The sequence below is a fragment of the Misgurnus anguillicaudatus genome, chromosome 11, assembly GCF_027580225.2.
Source record: "Misgurnus anguillicaudatus chromosome 11, ASM2758022v2, whole genome shotgun sequence".
NCBI lineage: Eukaryota > Metazoa > Chordata > Actinopteri > Cypriniformes > Cobitidae > Misgurnus > Misgurnus anguillicaudatus.
This window is the reverse complement of record NC_073347.2, coordinates 12,912,942-12,930,625: the sequence shown is the minus strand read 5'-3', so window position 1 is coordinate 12,930,625 and position 17,684 is coordinate 12,912,942. Positions and strand designations below refer to the sequence as shown.

General features: G+C 40.1%; 1 protein-coding gene across 5 annotated transcripts in view; it reads left to right on the top strand.

The window, feature by feature from the left end:
• Positions 1-17,684, top strand: part of lrmda (leucine rich melanocyte differentiation associated) — a 479,502-nt gene that overhangs the window by 127,461 nt on the left and 334,357 nt on the right. The gene's annotated exons all lie outside the window — the stretch shown is intronic.

Below are 17,684 nucleotides of genomic sequence, written 5' to 3'. Positions count from 1 at the left end.
AGATTTGTTGAACACCAAATGTACCTGCAATAATACAATCACCCATATGCTATCAGTTTATATTTATGAAATAATTACCAGGCGACTACTACTGTATTGAGAATGTCTCAATAACAATGTCAAGTTTATAGTCTGTCCACTAAAAACCTTGAAGCATTTACAATAGCGATGTAGTGACATGCGCACATAACAGAATGAGATTTAACCACTTGTGTATTGGACCAACTCCAGTGTTGTTCAATCTGAATCAGACTGCCAATAAGGATGCGTCCTGGCAGAAGCACATGTCAGCAGAATGCCATCCTTGGCTCTGAAATCGTTTTGAACCACTTCACAGAGCCTTTGAGCATAACAGAAGGTTCTGTTACTGGAACTGTTTTGGGTCATATGCTTTGTTGGGGTTACGGTTGCATTCAGTGTGAAATTTAATTTATAAAAAGGCATGTGATCAGAATAAAGTGAGGATGTGGCCCGAAGTCAGGATTTCGCTGTCTCTTCTGCCATGTTCACACAAAGGGCCCACAGTCAGAAGTTAATAGACAGACATCCTGCCCCCTAGCATGAGCACTTAAATATGAGAAAATGACAACGTGATGGAAAGGTTCCTTTATTGTCCTCAGGGCTGGCAAAATACAATATGAGTCCTCTAGAAATGGGTATCTAGAAAAACTGCCACATGCACTTATAATGCATCAGAGATATTTTCTTGTTCATTATTGGGTTATTTAAACAATATCTGAAAATGTGATTGTCATTGGTGCTGATATTTACTACATATATTTACTATACAACAGTTTTAGGCCTCATTGCATAGTCCACTGTAGTTTATAATGCAGACCGATTGAGTGATACAAACATTAAAGCATCCCAGTGCTGTTATATTAAATAATAGCACTCTTGAGATGACACTGTGAAAGTATCTATAGGACTGTTGTTCAAGTTAATATTTCATGCGCTACCAAATCATGTCACATCTATCATTGTGTGTTTTTATGCATCAGTTTGAGAGCTCTGTAAAAGGAAGTTAGATGCAATAAGTAGACAAGGCCTTCATGGTGATGTACCACAGGCCCACACCATTGCATGCACTAGTGTATTACCTGATGTGAGAGGTGTCAGAGGGTATTTTTACAGACATACATGCGGAATCACATTCTGTATATCAGACTTTACACTCGGTGCCTTTTGTGTGCTTTTAACGTTGAGTTGGTGTGAAGGTGAAACGGTACCTTCCTCAAGAGTGGTCATGAAGAGGTATTACATCCTAGACAGGAAGAGTAATCCCAGGTCGGGGATCGCTGTCAAAGTGTCTCCTCCATTTCTAGACATGCATGTGGGTTTGTGGCAACTGGGTGGTGAAAGCAGGAGAAATCTTATTGTCTTGTCTGGTCCAGGTAAACGCGATCGACTTGAGTCATGCAAAGCAACGACGTGACTATGATTTTCTTCTCTCATGTGTCGCTCTCCGGCTACGGTGCCGACATTCACTCAGTCCGCAGAATGGTCGTATTGATATCTCTTTCCAAATTCACAAGAAACTTTTAGTGTACAGGCTTAAATGCAATTTAATTCATCTTTGCGTAAAAAAATGGTTGAGGTATATTTAAAATTACATACAGCTGTAGTTATCGTCCAATGCAGATTTTCCACATTAAACCCTGCAACGTACCTGCGTATGTTTCATATAGTTTCGAGGGCAAATCAAGTATGCTAACTTGCATTTTCAATTGGAAGCACTTTAAATGTAGACAGCCTGTCACCGTGAGACGCAAGAAGTCTGATGAAAGCAGAACAAAGACGATAAGGTACGGTGGCTGGGTACACCGAGAAATGAAATACAACCTTGTATGGACTGTCAGCAGTGTCGTTTTATATTCATATCTAAAGCGCATTATAGTATTATACCGCAGCTCATGCTTCACTCAACTGTCTCTCCTCATTCATCATAGCTGAGACTTTATCTTTCAAGCCCTCGCTCGCCAACACCAGAAGGCTGCTGTTAATTGACAAATGAGAGCCGGCGACATGAAGTGCTCCCTCAACATCAGAGCAAGGTGGAGTCTCCTTTTGATGGGGCTATTATTGGCATAAGCCAGTAAAACGCATCGCTCTCTGCTGAAATGAGAAGTGACAACACTAGAAGAGCCTGTCATTGTCTTCCGGGTGCGTTCAATCTACGGCCGTGCCAGTATGCAGATAAAATGTCAGTTAAGAGTACGGAGAAAAAAGCGTGAAAATGAAGTCGTCAAATCACTTAGCTGGCGGAGGGTATGGAAATTGATGCTTTTGTGGAAATGAGAATTTTCCATATCTGATCTATCAGGCTTATTTAGTGCTAATATTTGGGAACGGCCCGGACTGTTTGGCTTTTATTAAAAGGGTATGCGATGTTCCTTCGGCCCTGTGAGGTTTGTTAGACAGGAGCAAGTGGCGGAAATGGAATTTATGCATTTTTCATTTCGTCCTCCGCTCTTATAAATCGTCTCCGAAGCAATAAAATCTCATTTAATTTCTCTGAGCAAATTTGTACCTCTGTGATTGCTTCAAGGGGAGATGAGCTGACAGGAAAAATTGTACGAATACAGAGAAACCATTTTGGATGCATTATAGTTGACATGTTTGTTATTTGCTGCTTCGCTAATGGATAATTTGAATAAGTTTAGTCTGTGGCTGTCGTGCATCTTTGTCGATACGTCACAGTTATGTTAAAGGAAATAGTTTTAAGGCCAAAGCAAACACGACTGAATTTGTCTGTAACTCGAAGATGGAGTGAGATTTGGTGGGTGAAGTATGACCGTTTTGCTGCATCATTATGGTCTGTTCAGCAGCAGGATAGGAAAGCCCTCGTCTTGTCATGGTGTTTCCAGCCATTTATTATTTCTTCTTCAGATGGCCTTTACTTGGAGCAGCCACACGCCCTGGCTCAGTTTTTTGTAAACAGAGCTGTACTTGATTGCCCCGGGAAGAATAAAATCCAGTTGATGTGCAATATCGCTGGCCGCCAAAACAGGCACCATCTCCTGTCCAGTCAACAAGAGGAGAACATCATCAAGCCTCACCAAATCAGTTTTGAAAAGTTCTTGCGGGCAAATCATGCTTTTTCTATTTTAGTAAGATGACAATCTTGTATCTGATAAAAAACATTTTTCTTCCACATGTTCCTGCCAAACCGCGGCAATATGGTATTCATTTTGAGGTCTGTCGTTGTGTCCTGTATTGCTGGCAGCAGTTGAAGCCCAGGTATCAACGCACAAACTGACTCTTGTGTTTGGACTCGAACCACAGGCTTTTGACCCCACTAAATAGAAAAGGCTTTCAAGATGCCTGTCAAAAACTCATTTCTAATTTGACTTTCCAAAAACATTTCTTTTCAAGCGGTGGAAAGGTCTGCGGTTCGCGAAACAATCACTAATCATCATGTGTTTATCTCACAAACCACCTAGATTGTAAATGTCAGTTTTGACTGCTGAGCTGCGTACTTTGGGTTTGAAATAATGCTCTGCCGCTCTGACAACCCAAATAAATGAATGGCTTCATTGTTGTACGTGTTTATGCCGAAGAAATCTAGTTAAGTACGAAATGATTTTCTGACATGACTTTTCCAATATCATCTTCACCTGTCGAATATGAGAATAAATAATCGGGACGTCTTCAGAGAATGCATGATTTTATGGTTGTAAAGCGCCGGCCTGTCCTGCTAGTCACATCTCGTATTGCATAAATCACAGTTTCACTGTTACAGTACAACAAAAGAGTCTTGATGGCAAAAGAATGATCTTTAAATCATTATCAGCTTTATAAAAGCCCAGTAGGCCCATCCAAACACATCTCAAACTGTTGGTATTGAATGGAATGGAACATCTTTACGTTCTTTTTTTGTTCCAATTAAATATATATTGGGCACGGACGTCATTCTCTCTATAACTGCATCCCTTTTTTATTGTCTACCCGAAGAGTGATGGTGCGCCTGTGACACGGTGATTTACAGGCCCTCCGTTTTCCGTGGCAGGGCTTTAGAGAGGATGGCTGACATCTAGCCAACAGTTTGGAGGGGTAGAATAAAAGCTGACGTTTTATTGGCTTTAAGGAAGAGAGAATAGGAAGGCCAGTCACACAGAGGAGAATAATAGTTTCTGTACTTTATGTTTCACAGGCCCTGCCAGCTGTCACGGAGCGCCCCAAAAAACTGAGGGGAAATTTATTGGGTATTATTTAGAGAGATGTCAGTGGTAATGACTGCAGCTATGATTTCAATTATCACCCACTAAATATAGCTTAATTCACTGTGTTGGTGAACCTAATGAGTGAGCCTGACATCATTTTTCAAAAACTCGATACCATGCTATTTTAATATTTTATGTTGACCGTTGGTTTAATTTCCCTCCCTCGCGCTTGGCATCGAGGAACGGCCGGTCCCTCATGGGCCGTTGTACCGTCAGCGTTATGCGGTTCAAAGTCTTCCCAGGGATATATTTTTCCATTGACAGAAATCCAATTAGTTTTAGTACACAGTCTGGCTGAATAAAAAGGCTCTTAAAATCTACAATATGTTTCCTTAGCGCTTTAGCAGAGCACAAACCCAGTGATGGATTTTTATGGCCTGACCTGATGGGGGCCGTGCATGGCAGACATGCATCACTCCCTTCCTCTGTTTTGACATGTTTAGAAACAAACGAATCCGATGTCTTTCTCCCGAAAGCGGCCCGTAAGCATCGTCGCATTCGACTTCCAAGTCTTCGTTCATGTGGAATAAACTTCAAGCTTAATCCACAAACGGCTTGGAAGTTAACGAAAAAGGATGTTTAATTCATTGCTGACGTGTTTAGTAACAAGGTATTTTGTGGTGCTCACATGTACGCTTGGGAGTTTAACTTTTGAATGAGTGCTGAAATGAAAGCAATGGCTGGCATCTGGGCTCCTGGTATTATGCGGTCGCGGAGCACGAGGCTCGACGTTAAATCTATGTTACTCCGTGGTTCGTTGCCAGTTTACGTCCTTTATCACGCAAAGCCATCTTGCTGATTAATGATGTAAGCAACTGGGAGGCATGGAACTTATTAGTGCTTTGAAGCAAAAAAGCGCCTGCCATACTTTAACTTCCCCCTGGACGTTTCCCAAAGGGAGAAAGAGAGAGAGAGGGGAGGAAAAAAGAAGGTTAGCATTTTGGAATCGGAACAAAGGGTTCCCCCTCTGGACTATCCTTTCGATGTTGTTGCTCCATGACACTTTGTCTCCCACTGTGTCTCCTACAGAGCGGGGTCTGGAAAACGAAGACAGATACGCTGGCTTTATCTTGCCAAGATTTGAGAAGAAGATTGTAGTGCCTTCTCATGTTTTGAAGTTTAGGGGCAGTTCCTCTGATAAATGTTAACGCTGTGCGAATTTATCCCGTCACAATAAAACACTGTATGAACCCTGTCATTAGGAATGTACTCTTCCAAACACTCGTCATTATTAGAAAATATTTGCCGTAGCAGTTTGAGGATAGCTCCTGCCCAGAATAATAAGTCAGCTCCAGTGTTTTGATATCTGTTAAACTGTGTTGTGCCACCTGGAGAGTGATGAACTAGAGGGTACCGGCCAAATCGCTTGCTTAGCAAACGTGCACCATCCCTGTTTTTTCTGTTGGCCAAGCATACCGAAACCTTACAGGGGTTTGAACAGCTGCTGCAGATTTTTAACACAGCTGCAACGCATTTCAGAGCCGCTTAAAGAGTTTTCACAGCTATAGCACGTAAATGCATTGTCTGGCCTTAAAAACAACGCCAACTTTATGGTGTACAGTACATTGTATGGAAAATAATATGTCTTTGTGTTCAGTGGCCTTCTTAGAAATGGGTGTAGCAAAAAGACTTTAAACTGGCTTTTGTTATTATCTATTGACAGTTCACATTGTCATGCTCAACCAGTGTTGATGTCTTAGGCTACGTTTACACATGGGAAGCTATTTTCATAAACGGACATTTCAACCTCGCCCGTTTTAAAAAATAATATCGTGCACACATGTCAGTTTTCATAAAAGTGTTCATTTACACGTAACCGTGCATATATGCCGTCAAGAGAAGCTCAAGCCCACGTAAGCCAATCACCGGCGGCGTTGGTGGTGACGCGGACTGTTTTTTCGTGTTGGAGTTGTGCAGTAGGTGTTCGATGACGTCAAAGTAGAGAGAGAGCAATTCGAAATTAGACCTCTATGTGTGATTTCTCAACTCGCTCTCGCGGTACGTTGACATAATCCGCCTGTCGGTTTTTGCAGCGTCGCATGAAGTCGAAAACGCATGAAATTGCTGACCTCAGAGCACTCGTCTCTGCTCCTCGACATAATGGAGCAGCTGTATTTGCAAATACAAACACACGAAACGAGTTTACTGAAACCTAAATGTGATCATGGAAGCGTTCAGATTAGCAGTCACATGTAAAACATAGGTCGCACCTTTGACGTAGGTGTGAGCTCTGGCGCAGACTGTGACGTTGGCCGCCTAAACATCCGTTTGTCTCAGTTTACGTGGAAGTGTGCAAATGAAGGTTTTCAAAATATCCACTTTGGCCGGAGTTTTTAGAAAGAATTGGTTTCAGAGGCGAAATCTACGTTTACGTGTAAACAAAGGGTGCAAACGAAGGAAAAATTCTAAGTTTTTCAAAATAACCATGTACTTGTAAACATAGCCTAAAGGGGGTCGCACACCGGCCGCGTAGCTCAGCGTCGAGTAGCGTCTAGGACAATTCGGAAGTATTGTAAACCGGAAGTGCACATTAAATAGCGCAAGCTTCGTCAGATTGCGTCTACTTCAAAATGCTAAATATACGTTAGCAGCCAATGTTTATCGTTAATGATTTGGGACAAATATGATGTTATTTAATGTTAAACTATGTGAGTGCGCTGTGTGGCGCGACAGGGATTTGAGCAACTTCCTGAGTCCTGGCGGCGCCAGTGTGGGTATACTCATAGAAAACAATGTGTTCTTTTTTTTTAGAACGGCGCGGCGCTGAGCTGCGCGTCCGGTGTGCGATCCCCTTTAGATGTTGTTGGTTTTACTGACTATTAAAAATTATATTGATCACCATTAGCGTAACCAATCAGATCTAAATGTTTGTCCACATGGTTGATATTTAGCACAAAAATATTGCACATACACGGTAAAAGTAGTGATAAATAAGTCATGACAATATATGTTTTTACATTACCTCATCAGTATAAGTTTCACTAGTCAAAAGGGCTTGTACAAACAATTTGAATATACTTAAAATTTTAAACCAGTAAACAATTTTTTACAGTATATGTAGGCAACATGCACATGAGTGAATTTTAATAACTTAGCATTAGCATGTTGCTACACTTCAATATGATCAAATGCAAAGTATGAACAAAAAACTATGTATTTTCAATATGGTATAAAATATTTGAATCTTTAAATCGATCTGAATTTTCCAAATTTAATGAATTTTATAAAATGCCAAGGATGTTATTGAAAAAATATTGTTGTGCTGAATGTTGCCTATATATACATCAGACAATGAGACAGCTTATTAGTTTTATACGTTGAATAGACAATGTCAAAGGCAATCAGACACTTGTCAAAATTGTTAAAACTAAAAGACTTATAATATACGATTATTGTTGTTTTTTAGACCTATAAGTTAGACTTAATGTCTCTTGATTGCTTACAAGTCAGTGAAACTTTCCATTAAACAAAGTTCCCAGACCTAACTGTACCTCCTTGTATTTAAACAGAGCCACTGGCGTCCCAGTGTATAGGACATTATTATGTCTCATGCTGAGGACGTTATGACTTCAAAGCGTATCACTTGTTCAGCATATAAAATTAGGAGCTTCAAGCCCAAGTTTTGTGAATCATGTAGAGAGTTTAAGTACGCTGTACGAACAACAATAGAGGGAAGTTGCTTCTGGATTTATCGAAGGCCATTACCGCCTATAAATAAGTCGTGCTGTGCACCACTCGGCCGTTTCACCATAACCACACGTCTTTGTCCAGCATGCTAGCGATATAAATACGGCGTTCTCTCTACAGAATCATAGTCACAAGCAGTTGGCGGTATGTTGCAAATGCGGATCCATCAACAGGCCAGGCAGGCAGTTTAAATTAATTATTAGCTTTATAGCAGCCCCTCAGGCCGTGCTGAGGCAGCTGAGCCCTAAAGGGGGCTAATCCGGCCCTGCTTTACAGAAAATCAATGCTGGCCTTTGGTGTTGGCATGCCATCCGGGTACAGGGACACATGTCAGATACCTCCTGATTTTTTCATGAGGTGTGTTTTGAAGTTGTAAAACCAATGGGAGGTAGCTGGAGGTGCTAAAAATGAAAAGAATAACCGGAAGCTACAAACGGACGGCCTGGTTTCTTACGAGGCCAAGTAGTTATGAAACATGGAGTAATGAGATTCTGCCTGATCTTAGGTCAGCAATGCAAGTTTTGTTTACATACTATTTTCCTTTTGCACGTTCAAGAAGTTACAGCCACTGAGTTTGTTTAAAATCTCTGTACTTCTGTAGCTAAATCATTCAGAAGGAAGTTGGAGGTCTCTTCTCTGAGAGGTTACAGTTTGGATGACTTGTTAGTGCTATTTTGCAGTTGTTAAAGTAACTGTTTAAAATGGTAATGCATTTTATAATGTGCTGCATTACATTAGTGCTTCGTCTGCGGAGGGGAATGCTTTCATGGTTTCGTCAGGCTAAACTTCTGCTGGCATAATCTCTGCATCCAGGGGCGTCATGCACCATTTTTTTTTAAGGGGGCACAGTGTCAACAGCTCACAGAAATTTGTGTATACACAGTCATCAAACGAAATATTATAGAGCTTTCAGTCTTTTCCATGGCACTTACATTTCTAACAATCTGAAAACCCCTGCTTTCATGCAAAAACCTCCAAAATAAGAGTGATGACTAACTTTAATATCAAATACTATTCAATCGGAATAATGACACATTTGCATCATATTTACATCTGAAACGGCATGTTTTATTTAAGTCTTAATGGCTTGTTTAATTGTGTCATTAATGCATTTTGCACAACAACTACATTATCATATAAAATTAATGTAATTTTAAATTGATAAAGTATATAAACAACGAAAATGACATAAGCTATAGCCACGTGATTGATTTTAATGTTCAATAATGATTTTAAAAAATATGTTTAGATAAAATTATTAGAGGAACGGATTTTGCATAAAATTTTACCTCATGTGAGCATGTGAGATTCTGCGCCCGCGTGAACTCTGGCAAACTTTGGCGTTGTGCCAAGAAGATGAATCTCTACTAATATAACGTTGAGACGGTCACATTTTAAACCATACATTTTCTACACAGAGGAGGTTAACTGCACATTACCATACTGGGGTTTGGAAATGTTGTGAGCGTTTCTAACACGTTTTAATTCCTCAGATAGCCAAATGCAGCAGCAAGTCAGCAACAGCAGAGAGCTCGTGACGTGAGCGCGCCCAGACGCTGATGACGTCTGCGACTGCGCAGCTGCCGCCAGAATAAAAGTAATGTAACATGATCAAAACACTATCAAAACGGCGAAAATCTCCGAAAAGTGACAAGGATGCAGCACATAATGTATAATATTGTGCATATTAAACAGATTAAAAGTCAAATAACAGATTAATGGACGCTTATTTGATTTTGAGGTTGGATGCAAAATCCATTGGCTCAAAAAAACCAAGGGGGCAGTTGCCCCCTCAGTTTGAATGGGCATGACGCCTCTGTCTGCATCAAACGTACATGGAAAGACTATAACATGAAACATTTAGGCAGGAGTGATTTGTGATTCATGTGGAACACTGGAACGGAAATGTCCCGCACGTTCACGTGTAGTGTTTGTGAGAGATGCCTTTTTCAAAAGCTAGCAGAGACCACAGAGCCCCTCAAGAGCCTCTTACAACTGTTTTCATATGCATATCACTTCATTCATGAGATCTAGGGTCCAAACATCTATTCAGATAGTCAAGCGTCCTGATCTGAGTATTACACCAGGCCTGTTGTCCCACACCCTTAGATCTGACTTGTGTAGTAAGGTGTTATTTCTCCTCCTGCCCTTGTCTCACCGTGCAGCAAGCTTTCTGGCTGTAGCTCCTGTGGAGGTGCTGTTATCCTGTGGACACATGCGGTCGATGTTTCTCCCACAGGCTCAGCAAGAGACCTCTCGTTATCTCAGGGGAAGCCCTCCAGCTCGTCTGAGGGGGAGCATCCTCTCAAATCCCAATCGAGGGGGCGCTACATCCCTCCTGCTTCTTTTCACACTCACCACCCCCGATGAACACCTCCTGTATCTCTAATCCTCGCACGCACGGTTTGGTTGTCCTCAGTCCATCTCTGCCCATCGATAGTAAATAAATTTAAATAGTTCTTTTTCTCTTTGATATGTTGTCATATGTTGACAAAAAAGATGTCAAAGGTACTTGGACTTGTTTGTGTTTACAGTGCACAATATAATATGTATTCATGTTTCACATGTAAAAAAACCGTGGGATCTTTCACATAATTGACTTATCTGTATAGCTCTGTTTTTACTGTCCTCAAAACTGCTGATGTCTTCCTTGTTCTATGAAGTCCCTCCTTCAGAAATACGTATCGAGTTCTGATTGTGTAGTTTGTTTAGTGTGTTGTGATTCGATAGCAGCTTAGTTTGCCGTTAGCTTAGTGGGCGACTGACGTATTCTTGTGGGCAGAGTTTAGTCAAAAAACTGTTCTAGTGACGTCATTAAAGCAAGAAGTAGAGAGCTGTAATTCAAACCGGCCGTTCGCTGTAGGCTTTGAGAGGCGATTTCTGCTAAAGAAAATAAATCGTCTGGCAGTAAACTTTGAGCTTTATCATTTTACAGGTATTATTTATGCTATTATAGCAACATTACACACTAACTAGGGTTTAAAAAATGGGATCAGAAAGAACCTGACCTTTAAAAACCTTTTGATTTGCATGCATTTGATCATAATAGATGTGGACTCCACGATATTTTTTTTTTTTTAATGAATAAGTTGTGACCAAGCATGCCGCACAAGCCCTGACAAGTGAAGCCAAAACGCCTTGATCACCCCCCAGTGCAACCTGATCTCACGAATTTCCGTGGCATAGTCACGGAATTTTGTGCTCATTTTTCCGTGGCATTCTCACGGATCTCCGCATTTTTCCGTGGCCCTGCTACGGACTGTCTTTTTCGTGGCATTCTCACGGATTGGTTACTCAACTGTTTTGTCCTATTTTCTTACCATTTTAGCTTCGGTTTAGGGTTAGATTTACATGAAATGACATCCCTACCCAAACCCAACTCTAACCCCAACGCCAGGCAACAATTGTTTAAAGTTTAGAAAATATAAAAGAATAAAGCAGAAAAAATAGTATTAACCAATAGTTAAAGTGACATACTAACGCAAACACCAAATCTAACCCTAAACCGAAGCGAAAATGGTTTGAAAATAGGAAAAAGCAGTTGAGTAACCAATCCGTGAGAATGCCACGAAAAAGACAGTCCGTAGCAGGGCCACGGAAAAATGCGGTGATCCGTGAGAATGCCACGGAAAAATGAGCACAAAATTCCGTGACTATCCCACGGAACTTTGTGAGATCATGTTGCCCAGTGACTGGTCCTAGTATAGGTCATAAACCCCGCCTCCCCCATATTATTCAATGGGACTTGAGCCTAGCCTGGCTCCGCCCTCCTACGTGCTTCCGCTTAATTTTCATTTCGCTTCAGTACTACGTCTGGGACTGCTGTGTAGAGTTTGTTTTCTCAGGCAAAAAATCTGCAGGTCCAATCAGCAAACAGAGGGGGGTGGCTAAGAACGATGACATTGAGGTCGTGCGTCAGTTTGAGTTGTAGTTCAGTAATGGCAGCGGAGAAATACGTGAGGAAAGCTATTCGGTCTGTTGTTGCAAAACTGCCAAATATCCAGAAGTTAAAGCCGGAGCAAGAACAATGGTTGCTAAGTTTTGTTGGTCTGATCATTCGGACTTGTTGTTTCCGGACGGTTTCGGCGCATGATATACGTCACAACCGCACGTTAGCGATTGCCTATGGCAGATCCTGAGTGACTCTGGGCAGATCCAATAGTTTTAAACTAACACCATCCATAGTTTACTTTTTCTGCACACTAACCAAAGACAGTAAAAGATGCTAACCGGAAGTGCTTGGCAGACACAACCGGAAGTCGTTGGCAGACCCGGGAAACTTGTCTATACTGAATTTGACTCGTACGTGCACACAAGAAGTTGGCGCATCCACATTGCGACAAATTGCAATCTGCCGCAAAAATATTTCCACAAAGCTGATGGGCAGACCCACTTTCGGGGACCCGGTTTCAAATCCCGATTGCAAAAAAAAATTGTGAGACCTGCACATACAAAATATGCACGGTTACACAAACGGCGGTGCGCGTACAGTACTTGTGAATGGGCACAGTACTTACACAGTACTTACTAGTGACGAAATCTGTGTCAGACACACTGTATGTTGACCCGCACGTAAGCATAAAAAGTAAAATATACCCAGGCCTTGCCAGCTTTAGCCACTGCTAAATATATATATATATATATATATATATATATATATATATATATATATATATATATATATATATATATATATATATATATATATATATAAATGCAGATAAACTAGTTGACCTTACCAGTTGACTAGGTTGTTGAACAATTGGTGGACCCTTGTGACCCATATCTATTCATAACCACTGAAACTAAGGTCACGTAACAACCCTAGTTGGAAACAAAGACGAAAAAATCCAAAGCACTGCAAATTCTTTGCCCTGGTGTCAAACAAGAATGTAACAAATCTCACAATTGGTCACGGATCAATAAATGGGCTACGCTATACATTCACATTAAGCACAACTAAATAAGGTTCCTTTGTTTCAATATGAAGATAAATATGATTGCCTGCCCTTGTTCATGCACATTATTATGTGCTAGTCTCTTAAGAGTGGAGAGCTGTAACTGATGCATTATCCCAGTGAATCCATCTTTCACCCAACACAATGAATAATGGAGAAATGTGACAAACGGCCAAAAAGCAAAGGGGAAAAGCTCACGAATGGAATTAAGGCGAATGATGCAACTCAGCAAGACTCTCCATCAAGAGCTCTGCGGCCCATAGATCATTTTATATTTAACTGTGACTAGAAGACATTTGGATATTAAACAGGACTTTGAGTTTGTTCAGCTGGGCCTCTGCCTCCGCATTCAGCTGTGGGCGACGAATGTGCTCGTCCCCTCGAGCAGAAATATAAGAGTGATGTCATAATTATTTTAATATGGTCCAAAGCTGTGATGCTTAATGTGAACAGAGACCATTGAGTGAGTGTGAAGAGTGTCTCCGGGCCTTGCTCGGAAACAGAAGACAACATTGTTCGCCCCGGAAGAGGATAGGCACAGTAACATATTTCATGACTGCATGTGAAGCGATCGCTCACAAAAGGCGATTTTGACCAGATCACAACTGGACATCTTTTGTGCTGTACTGTATTGATGAGTGGCCTGGGGCGACTGCTTTGCACCGGGACGGAGAACAGGAGGAAGATGTAGTCTAGCTATTGATAGAATACGTTTGAAAAGTTTATTGACATTTGGATAAATTGTAGTTTTTCACTGATTTAGCTGTTTAATCTGATTTTATTTTTAAAGCTCATCTGCTCTCCCTTTGATGTGTGAGGAGTGCCAATTCTTGCTGAACAGAATTGCAAAAATGATTGTGCTTGCTCCATGATTTTTTAAAGGGGTCATAGTGTGAGATTTTTTTAAGATGCAAAATAAATATTTGGTGTCCCCTGAGTGCATATGTGAAGTTTTAGCTCAAAATACTCCACAGATAATTAAATAACAGCATGTTAAAATTGCCACTTTGTAGGAAAAGTGTGCCGTTTTTAGGTGTGTCATTTAAAATGCAAATGAGGAGATGAAATGCAAACAATTTTCACAATGATGGTGGTTTGTTGCAATTGAAACTCAATTGTGCAGTCAATTTAGTTTTTCTCTATTTCTTTCTCTCTGGACTAAATGGCAGTGCTGTGGTTGGAAAGTGCAGATTAAGGGGCGGTATTATTGTAATTTGCCTTGCTCTACCTACTTCACAAAACAGGCGAAATCTGAACGACCTCATTTTTCACATGCTTGCAAAAAATGGCTTACCCAAACAAAGTTACTGGGTTGATCTTTTTCACGTTTTTTAGGTTAATAGAAGCACTGGGGACCCAATTATAGCACTTAAACATGGAAAAAGTCTGATTTTCACACTATGACCCCTTTAAGTGTTGTAGGATGTAGTGATGTAGGTCCCACGCTATTGTTTGAGTTAATGTTGTTATAACCAAACCACTCAGAGTTTATCTATCAGTACCGTTGTATTAGAAAGCTCACAAGGATGGTTAAACCAAGATAAATCCCCATGCAAACGCATTTTCACATTGGACTTTAGAGCCCCACCTCTGATTAAAGGCTGTAAAGGAGACTTATTCAGTTTTATAGTGTATTTGCCAGCTTGGCTACAGCGGTAGCATTTAAACGTCCATTTACAAGCTTTTAACTGTCAGGATCCATTGAATTATGGATATTTCCTTTCCTCACAGCCCAGCAAAACCACCAAAAATGACTTTTAATGGCTCAAGCGGTAATATTAATGTTTTCTCATGAACGGCATTATTAGCGTATCAGTCTGGTGCCTAAAGACTTTGCCATTGACTTTTCACAAGAAGCCCACAAGTTTTAGGAAGATCCACAAGTTCATAATTCTTCACTTTACTTGCTGTCATTTTTTTAATGCAGCGGTAGATGAATCCAGTGAGATTTTGCATCTCTGTAAATCTGACGCTATCGACCTGTCAGTGAAAGTGTTGACTTATAACACCTGGTGCATTTCTCAAAGTCTAAAGCAGCCTACGCTGTTGACTGGGAAGTCATTTAAGAGGGAGAGCGAGACTTGAGATGTGCATTTTAATCCTGGTCTGTTTAACGTTTGCCCTCTGACAGTCTGAGCCAGACATCATTTTAATGGCATGTACAGTGATAAAGCCAATAAAACGTCAAGATGATTGATAATGTGAGCATTATACCAATATGACTTTCCTGTTTGCTTCTCTGCAGCTAGATGATGGTTACCAAATTGAATTCAGTTTGTGCGTGCGTGTGTGAACAGACAAGGAGAAAGGGGGAGTTTGTGAATGTTTGTGGATGTTTTTTTCCTCTTATTTCTGTACATTTCTATTACAGCGCATTCGTGGCGACGTTTCAAACAGCTTCACTCCGCTTGAAACGAACACAGTCACTTTGACTTAGCAAATATTTGCGCAGTGATAGACTCAAATCGAATCACGGAAAGAATTACACGTCGCAGCATCTAATAAGCGCGGGCCCGGGTCCAAAAACTACACAGACATGCTTATAAATTAATGAATCCTTTCAATATTTGTCTAAACAATTTACTTGGATGCATAGAGAAGTACTGCTTGGCACACTCGGCACTGCGTGTGATGTCATGGGGTAGTTTGGACGAGTAAATCCCTCATCAGTGATGGATGGTGTTAAAACTTTACCTCCAGTGTGACAAACATCTCAAGCTCAACCAGCGTGTGTGTTTCATATCATATAAGGCTTATTTATAGACAAATGTGAATGGGTTTGAGAGCCTGCAGAGGGCTGAAATATTTATTTCCCCCAAATTGTCCAAACATTGCGAGCCAGATCCTGGCTGGGACGACTCGGGGAGCCATCTTTCATTCTCCTGCTGTGACTTTACTTTCACATGAGCTTTCTTTGGTGTCTCTGGAGAGCTTTGTGTTGAAACTGTACATATACTTGTGAAGTTTGTTTTTGGAGTGATACATTTTATGACGTTTGTTAATCTGTCAAAGCAAGCCAGTTTAGTTTATCGAATGTTACTGTTGTCTTATAAACAGTGTGACATGTCACAGTAAATATTGATTGAATGTAGTGTATACAGTTTTATTTATGTGTGTTTGACAACATGTGATGAAAGGACTTGGGCAATCTCCTGACACAGCACAGGAAACTGACAAAACAACATTGTGACGCAATTTTTACCCACTGCATGTTGTAGTCATCATGTTTTTTATACTTTGTTTTTTAATTATAATTTATTTATTAACAGAAATATGTATGCATATTAGATGTGTGACTGACATTACACTTCACTATTTGCGTCTGTAAGCACACGCTGACCCCTGTTTTTAGAAAAGCTTTCCAGGTAAAATCAACATCTAGCAGGCCTGCCTACGGAGAGCTGTTTTACGTTTTATGTAAATAGTGATTGATGGCGCATCTTACCTAGTGTGCAGCTTTTGACAAAAAGTATTGATGGCTGCTCTCAGTAAGTGTTAGGCGAGTGACAGAGCAATCCATTTTAAGATGAATTACAGCACAAACTCCCTCCATGGCAAAGTCATAGAGTCGGTTTCATCTGCTGTTTAAGGGCTGGCTGCATTCATGAGCACTTCACTGTCATTTTCGCGACATTCTCACCTCAATGCAGATCGCTGTGTTTGAGCCGTGAATCCTAAAGTTTAAATTTGCATCCGCTTATACTGCAGTGACACAGTCAAATGACAAAATCCTGCCAACAAGACACAAGAAGCTTGTATTGGTCATGCTTTGACTTTTTTAGAAGCTGTGTGATTTATATATTATTGTTTTTCCACATATATTTTTCCTTGCTAAACCTTGAAACTAGGTCATGTGGTGTGGCGGGTCATACATAGCTGTACAAACAGGAAATGTATCACACTTTTTCTAATCATGGAAATCAAACCTTTGTATAAGCATGTCTGAAATGGTTTGTTTATAGTGTATATTTTATTTTATTGATCATGCATCAACGATGTGTCATTCTTGGTGACATGTTATTGTTTTGAAATGATATTTAAATCATTTAGGATGTAAATCTGGATTTGATAAACAATGTTAATGTATGCTTTCCGTCTGTTTACTGTGTGACACATTAGGCATGTAAAATGCCATCTGCTTGGTAGATAATCGTTTTTCTTTCTTTGTAAGACCTTTTTTAAATCTATTCTCTATTTTTAATCTATAAATCTATTTTTAGCAATGCACCGGTTTTTGTGCCGATACTGATATTCTGTTACTTAGAATGACATCTGCCGAAACCAAAAGATATCGATAGTTTTGAATTTAAATCCTTGTTTCAAATTATTATGGTTTGAATTCGTAGAAGTTCAGACCATACAGTAATTCTGTTGTCATTGTCACCCAATTTAAAATATTCAGACAGCATCATTTCTAATGCGTTTTTCTGCCCCCTTGGACTGCCAGGATATGATCTTTTTTGATCATCTGCTATTTTTTAGAGAATACAAATCGGCTGATGTCTGATATCAGATCTCTATTTTTTTTCTTTGCTTTTTTTACCTGCATAAACGTCATAATACACTACACTGAAAAAGATTATTCATTAAATTTACTAAATTTTTTTAAGGTAAGTGGTTGCAGTCAGTTTGTTTAAGCTACATTTAAACAAAAGTTTTTTGTTTTGTTTTTCAAATTTTTTTTGTTTAAATGTAGCTTGGATGGGTTGATTGCAACCACTTACCTTAGAAAATTTAGTAAATTGAATGAATAATTTTTTTCAGTATATTGGCCATATTTACTAAATAGGGCAAACTAGCATGAGAGCGCAATAAA